The sequence below is a fragment of the Lipotes vexillifer genome, unplaced genomic scaffold (genome assembly GCF_000442215.2).
Source record: "Lipotes vexillifer unplaced genomic scaffold, Lipotes_vexillifer_v1.1 scaffold230, whole genome shotgun sequence".
Lineage (NCBI taxonomy): Eukaryota > Metazoa > Chordata > Mammalia > Artiodactyla > Lipotidae > Lipotes > Lipotes vexillifer.
The window spans coordinates 2,255,938-2,263,291 of record NW_006775143.1 but is presented as its reverse complement, the minus strand read 5'-3'; the positions used below and the strand labels follow the sequence as shown (position 1 = coordinate 2,263,291).

Below are 7,354 nucleotides of genomic sequence, written 5' to 3'. Positions count from 1 at the left end.
ATATATTTTTAAGTGCAGGCTCTGGAGCCAGACTGCCTAAGATCTTAACTGTGAAACAGAAGTAACAATACCACCCTGGACGTGGGGTTGCTCTAAGCATAAAATGCATTAACACAGACAAAGCATTTAGAACTGGTCACAATGTAAGTATTCAAGACATGTTAGCTGTTATTTTTTTTTTTTGCACCATGTGACAAAAAACTAGGATCTTAGTTCCCAGACCAGTGATCGAAGCCTAGTCTTAACCACTAGAAGTCCCTTAGCTGTTATTTACTGTAACAGCTAAGATGGAAAAGTCTGCAGTATTCAGTGTCTAGCAAGCCCTTCCCCACGTATTACTGAACATAAGGAAATTCACCACCACCTTCCTGAGAAGAGTTATTTGATTTGCCTGAAAATATAAACTTGACTTAGAACTGTAAATGAACCAGTCATATATCTAGAGTATTTCACGTGTTACTTTAGTAATACCCCTACCTGTTTAAGATCCCCTATTGCACATAATAATACATATAGAATTACTGCTCTTGCCTACTCTTTTTGAACAAAACTACTTTATTCCAACTCTTCACCTATAATTCCTGATCTAGTCTAATGTGTCTTCCCCCAAGCAGTTGTTGTTTAAAAGAAATTAGTTGCAAAAATACCCTTCACGTGTGAGAAAGCCATACCCAAGGCGACAGCCTCCTCTGTCGGGTGAATTTGTACAGTAGGTGCTGCCCTCATATACAGACATTTACGGTCAGTTATGTGGTCTGAGGGTAGATGGTTTGTTAAAGAGGCAAAGGGGAGGGGGCTGGTTAAACTGGGTGGGGTGACTGGGGGCCTGGTCTGCAGGAAGCAAAGGAGAGAAGATGGATAAAGCTAAATGTCAATCCTGGGAAGGCCAGGCTATACCCTATCCAGCTCACAGACTTTCAATCAATTTTTTTTTTTTTTTTTTTTTTTTTTCCTCTCACTGTTGTGGCCTCTCCAGTTGCGGACGGAGCACAGGTTCCAGACGCGCAGGCTCAGGGGCCACGGCTCACAGGCCCAGCCGCTTTGCGGCATGTGGGATCTTCCCGGACCAGGGCACGAACCCGTGTCCCCTGCATCGGCAGGTGGACTCTCAACCACTGTGCCACCAGGGAAGCCCTCAATTTTTTTTTTTTATTAGAAAAGACAAACATTGCTGTTTTAAGATGTTTAGAAAACACTGAAAAGTAAAAAGAAAAACAAATCCGTTAATCCCGCTGCCTAAAGAGAGCTACAATTGTTACTGTGCGATCTTTGATCCAAGCACAAATGTTCTTTCCCCAGACAGCCTCTTGGCTCAAATGTCACCAGCTCAATGTCATTGGATGACCACCTCCTATTAGGGGTGCCAGATTTAGCAAATAAAAATTCAGGACATCAGGTAAATTTGAATTTCAAATAAACAGGCTTTTTTTTTTTTTAAGTATAATGTGTCCCAAATATTGCAATTGTTCATTGTTTTCCAGAAATTCATACTTTTCACTCCAGGGCAGCAACAACCAGCCATCCCTACTTCTTTACTTCAGTCAGATACTGACCAAAAGCCTCTTCCATGCAGGCTCTGCTCAGACACAGGCTAAAGGGGGATCTCAATGCCAAGAGAGACATTTACCTGCCAGTTTCTAGAAAGAAAACACGTGGGCCCCCTTTCTGCCCAGGACTTGGGGCTAAATTGGGCTTTACTCTTGGTTTTCAAAAGAAAACGGTAAGTAGGAACATGTGTTGAATGATCACTGATATTTGAAGGTGACCCAAAGAAATATAAGTTCTTTTTAAAAATACAGTGACTCCATTTCAATTTATAAAAGGAAAAAAAGCCAAATGGCAGCAAGCACATAACAGTAGGAGCCCAGGGCTCCCCTGGTGGCGCAGTGGTTGAGAGTCCGCCTGCCGATGCAGGGGACGCGGGGAGATCAGCTCGGTGCTTTGTGACCACCTAGAGGGGTGGGATACGGAACGTGGGAGGGAGGGAGACGCAAGAGGGAAGAGATATGGGGATATGTTATCAGTTATATATATGTATATGTATAACTGACTCACTTTGTTATAAAGCGGAAACTAACACACCATTGTAAGGCAATTATACTCCAATGAAGATCCCAAAAAAAAAAAAAAAAAAAAAATACCCAGGAGGAGCCCAGTGCCCTGATGTGAGTGTCAGGGGTATTTTCTGTTATTTTGACAATATCCTCGATGCCTCCTTTTACAGGTGAGCAAACAGAAGTTCGGAGGGGGAAGGTAATTTGCCCAAAGTCTCAGTTAATCAGGGAGGAGCTGGGGTTAGGATTCGAGGTCTGTTTGAAAGGAAAACTCCTGCAGCAGTTTTGGACCTGAGGCTCCCCAGCAGTTGTTAGAATGTGAAAGCAACCAGCTTTTTAGAAGTGTTCTTGGTCACGTTATTTATTTATGGCAAAGGCATTTTGCCTCCCTGTGCATTTATGAAAGCGGCCCCGCGAGAAAGGAGTCTTTGGGCAGAGATCTCGGAGACCCAGCCCGTTCTGAAAGCAAACTTTACATCCATTTGTACTTACTAAGCACGCAAATCTGGTCTTGACTGTCTCTGTTTTTAAAGGGGTGGGAGTGGAAACAGGGAGGGGGTAGGAGAGGAGGTCAGTTAAGGCTGGACCCTGGAAGGCTCTCTGGAGTAGATGGTACCCTATCAAGGTTCTAGTAGATTGGGCACAGTTTCCACAGAATCCAATTCTCCCGAATTAAACAGGACGGCAAATGAAGACTACATTGATTTTCTGCTCAGGTCAATAAATAAGATAAACTGACCAGAAGAGCTAAACACTGATCAGGGTGAACTGAACATCAACATTTTCTAAGAACAGAGGGAGGAGAAACATATATCAGAAAAATGGAGATGGTGATAGCGTGTCGGGGAAACTGCTTGGTATCCAGTGAAGGTCTGAGTTTAAAGATTAATATTTTAGTCAGGTCTTTACTATTTAAAAAAAAAAGCAGTGGAATTAACTTATTACAATAAAACTTCATTTAGTCAGACTGATTGCTGGGAAGACTGGTTGCCTTTTTCTTTTAAAGAATGTCATTAAATTAAAATGCACAGATATGCACAGCACAGAGCACTGCACTGAGAGTTAGAAGACCTGGGTCACTGGCTTGTGACTCGTTAAGAGCAGCGAATCATATATTATTCATTTCTTGTATCCCCTTCTGCCTGGCACAGACCCTGGCCTACAGATGCAGTCTTTGAGTTCTGTGAAGAGCAGACCTTGAGACAAGGATTTGGGTACAGGTAGTTGATTTGGGAGGTGATCCCAGGAAGCAGGTGAGGGGCTGGGAAGTGAGAGAGACAAGGGAGGGAGGAAAGCTAACAAGGGTGTGTTAATAAGTGGGTCACCATATGGGAAACGGCTGCAGTCTTGCTGGAGTCTCTCAGAGGCTGGGTAGGATGCACCTAGAATCTTTCCACCAAGGGGCAAGGAACCTGGGCTATTTTTCTGCCAGCTTCCTGTCTGTCATTTGTTGAGGGTTGCACAATTTTTTGAGGGTATTACTCCTACCACTGCCCCCTCCCAAGTTTCTTCTAAAGCCCGAAGGCAGAGAGAGTCAGGTGTAGCGCATACCTGAAGATGTAGGTGACCACTGCCAAGGGCCAAGAGGAGATAGGAAGGACACAGGTAAACAGTAAAGCTCGCTGAGGGCATGCAAGAGGAAGCTCTGGGTACTGTGACCACGGTCAAGTCCCTTCGTCCCTCTGGGCATCAGAATCTAACTTTAAAAGGAGAGGTCTGAATCTTTACATTCCCTCCAAGACTGAGTGTCAGTAACTCTGTAAAGCAGATGGTCAACCCAGATCCCAGGATCAGAGGCCCTTCAGGAAACTGCTTCTCACACAGAGAAAAATGATCTATAACGAGCATTCCACTTGTTAGCTTTTAAGTGTGAGCTTTTCAAGGGTGCAAACATAACACACGTAGATATATGTGTACAAGGTGATCACCGAGGCACTGTTTGTAACAGCAAAGCACTGGAAACAACCTAAATAACCTTCAGTCAGGGCACTGTGGAATAAAAATGGTATATTCATGTGCTGGAATGTTCTCCTGCAGTTAAAAGGAATGGACTGACTCTATATGTGTCAACATGCGTAGAGCTCAAAAAATATTTCTGAGGGAAAAAGCAAGATGCAGAATGTTATATATAGTATGACACCATTTAAGAAAACATGCACACATTAGAGCTTTCCTTTGGGTAGGTGACATATATGGAAAAGTATTTTTAAAGGACCGAAAAGCGACAACAAACTCATTTAAAGTTATGTTGGAAAGATTAAAACCGCATTTACACGAGTGGCTAATTTTGAGGAGAGAAACTCAGAAATAAAGAAAGGATGGGACTAGCAATGGTGAATGTGGGTGGGACAGTCAGGGTGGTTTTAGCTTTAGTGATATTGTCCTAATTGACAAAAGCAGAATCGAATCATGCATTTTACAGTCAACTCTAAAAATGAGAAATGCCTAGTACACAGTCTGGTTATCACAGAAGACAACCTGATAATGTGGAAAGAGTTTGGAAAGTGGAATCAGGCCTAGTAATCCTAGCAGATAACCTCTCTGCTGAGAGTCTCTGACTCCCCAGTTGCAAAATGGACTTTGCAAAGCTGAGCGTCAAAAAGTAGTCAATAGTGTCTCCTGTCTGGGGCATAATTTACATTCACATATTATTTGTTCCCTGCACCCTGGAAAACAGGACGTGCATTTTCTTGCTCTTTCTTACACTTAAAAAAAAAAATCAATCCTTTAATGAATTAAAAGTTGAAGTTCCTTCCTAGTCTCCATGGAGTCAGGAAACTGATTTAATGGATGCAGAATTAATGAGTTTTTTAAAGTTTTTCTAATTGTCATAGTGTCAGTCAGGGTTTTAACTGAGCAAGGTTTCAGCTGAACTGGAACATGTCCTTTGCCTTGCTTTGTGGGTATCAATGAGTATTAAAGAGGGGCCACTTCACAAGGACAACACCAGCAGTGGGATCAAAGTCAAAGTGTCATTCAATGACCTTGAGTTAGAACTGCCGGGGTTAAGTCCACACAGGCGAAGCTGTCAGCGCAGGGGAGCATCTTCTGTAAGAGTGCCTTAAGCTTTCAGGACCTTGTGCTTCTACTAGGCTCGTCCTCCGCCTGGAATTCCATCTTTTCCCACAATGTTCACATGTCTACATCCTATTTTTCTTGATGTCATTTTCTCCATGTAGCCTTCATGGATACCTCCTCCCTCCACAACAATGACCATGATGCCGATGACAGCTACCATTTACAGAGCAACATTAATTACCAGGGACCATGCTGGGTTTTCATCTAATCCTCATAGCAACCCTGAGAACTAAGCATTCATATTCCCATTTTATGGATGAAGAAACCAAGGCTCAGTGAGTGTGGAAGGATGTTAACAGGGAGGGGTGGGGGTCACCATTTTCTAGGGGCTCTGCTTTTTGACACCTCTCTCCCTTATCATGTTCTTGGCTTCTGAGGGTCTACGGTTTTCTTGTTATTGATTTATAGAGAGAGAACTCATTTTCAGAGCTTTTCCTGGGCTGTATTCCTTGGGGTTAATCCTCAGAAACAGAAAGTTTAAACACAATCAGAGAAAAAAAATAGAGCCCTGTGAAATGATCCATTCTTTAAGGCAGGAGACTCACCACTCATACTAGCTAATCCTACAAGATGATTGAGGAAGAGGATGGGATATCTGGCCACCAGTGCAACCCCTCAAGGCTACCCCCAGCTGGGAAGGGTAGGAGCCTCCAACAGTTTCCAGAATAGTTTCCATCACAAAGTCCCAAGGGTGAGTCTCCAGTAGGAAAAGTCTCTCCCCACCAGCCGAAGCGTTCTGCTCCCTCCTCCCTCCACCCCTTCTCCCCTTCCTCTTCCCCTCTCTACCCACACCTCCTTTGGGGTTCTGAGGCTCCAGAGGAAGCAAGTGGGAGGGGACAGTACATTTATTACACACTGTGAGGGAACCGGCAGTCCGGTTCTATTCTTTAGGGTTTCTTTGCCTTAGGTTAGTTCCTGGCTGGCCAGGCGGTAAAACTATTTACTACATCAAATGAAGATTTTTCTTGTGGATTTCTTGAAAACCATGATAGAAGTGTGAAAAAATGTGTCCCAGGTCAAACGTAGTGGCTATAATTTGCAAGTTCTGAATCCCAAACCCTCTTCTGGTTACTGATATTGTGTGTGTGTGTGTGTGTGTGTGTGTGTGTGTGTGTGTGTGTGTGTGCGCTTAAAGCTGCATTATTCCTATAGCAATTCTTACTTTAGCTCCCCTTACATGACTGCTACTGATGTACCTGAATCACCTTGAGAGCAAGACCCAGCTTGGATTCATCTCTGCATCTTCCAACAGCTCAGCATCATAGAATAAGTGCCCATAAATGACTGTAGGAACAAATGGGAGAGTCAGGGACAACCTCGGGGTGCTGACTCTTAAGCGTTCCTGCACAGGACATCTCAGGGCAGACAGCGATGTGGATGGGGCAGCGTTGTCCCAGCAAAGGGCAGCCTCTGCAGGACCTCGAAGGTGAGGAGACTGCAGGCAGGAGGCCAGAAAGGCCAGAGCAGCCTGGCAAATTGGTTTGGGACAGGCAGCTCCAAATCACGCAGATAACTGAGACCTGGCTGCTTTGATGATCCCCTCCTAGGAGGAAGGTCACAGAAATAAGATCAGCCCCTCCCAAATTGTTCCGAGGAAGTATTGCTAATGGAAAAAGTTCCTGGAGTCAAATATATTTGAGAAATGATGTGCTGAACTAAGTTAAACAAGGTCTTTACTTCAGGACTTTTCAGAGGAAGTGCACGTTGTAAATATTCAGAAGGGGAAAAAAATAAAGGCGGCCTTTTCTCCATTGATACACCACAGAAACCACAGTCCCAGAGCATTGTATAGGGCTACCATTCCCCAGGAAGTGGGTAGGACACCGCACCCAACTGCTTAAAGTACAAGTTGTGGGGAACAAAAAAGAGTCCAATGAAATTATCTGAAAGAATAAGAATCGTTTCTCAAGAAAGAGGGCTCAGGGTGAACCAAGACAAGGAGCCTACCTTCTTCCCTCTGCAAACACTAGCCAATGTCACAGGACAGATAAGGGGGTGCTATGGAATCACGCTTGACACCTACCTTTCTCTCTCTCTCTCTCTTTTTTTCTTCTTTGAGGAACAAGAGCCCAGTGTTTTTATTTGATCATTTCTTGCACTGGAAGTGCCCCTCAGTGACATCCTTGTCCTGAGCCTCTTTGCCATAGTCCTTAACCACCACGCAACTGCAACCAACCACTTGATGGGGTTTCCCCCTCTGTCACTTTTTTTTTTTTTTTTTT

The 7,354-nt window shown here is 44.0% G+C and overlaps 1 protein-coding gene and 1 pseudogene across 2 annotated transcripts in view; both read right to left on the bottom strand.

The window, feature by feature from the left end:
• The window catches only part of ASTN2 (astrotactin 2), a 944,548-nt gene that overhangs the window by 397,265 nt on the left and 539,929 nt on the right, over positions 1-7,354 (bottom strand). The window lies entirely within an intron of this gene.
• Positions 7,219-7,354, bottom strand: part of LOC103072910 (40S ribosomal protein S12 pseudogene) — a 765-nt pseudogene continuing 629 nt past the window's right edge.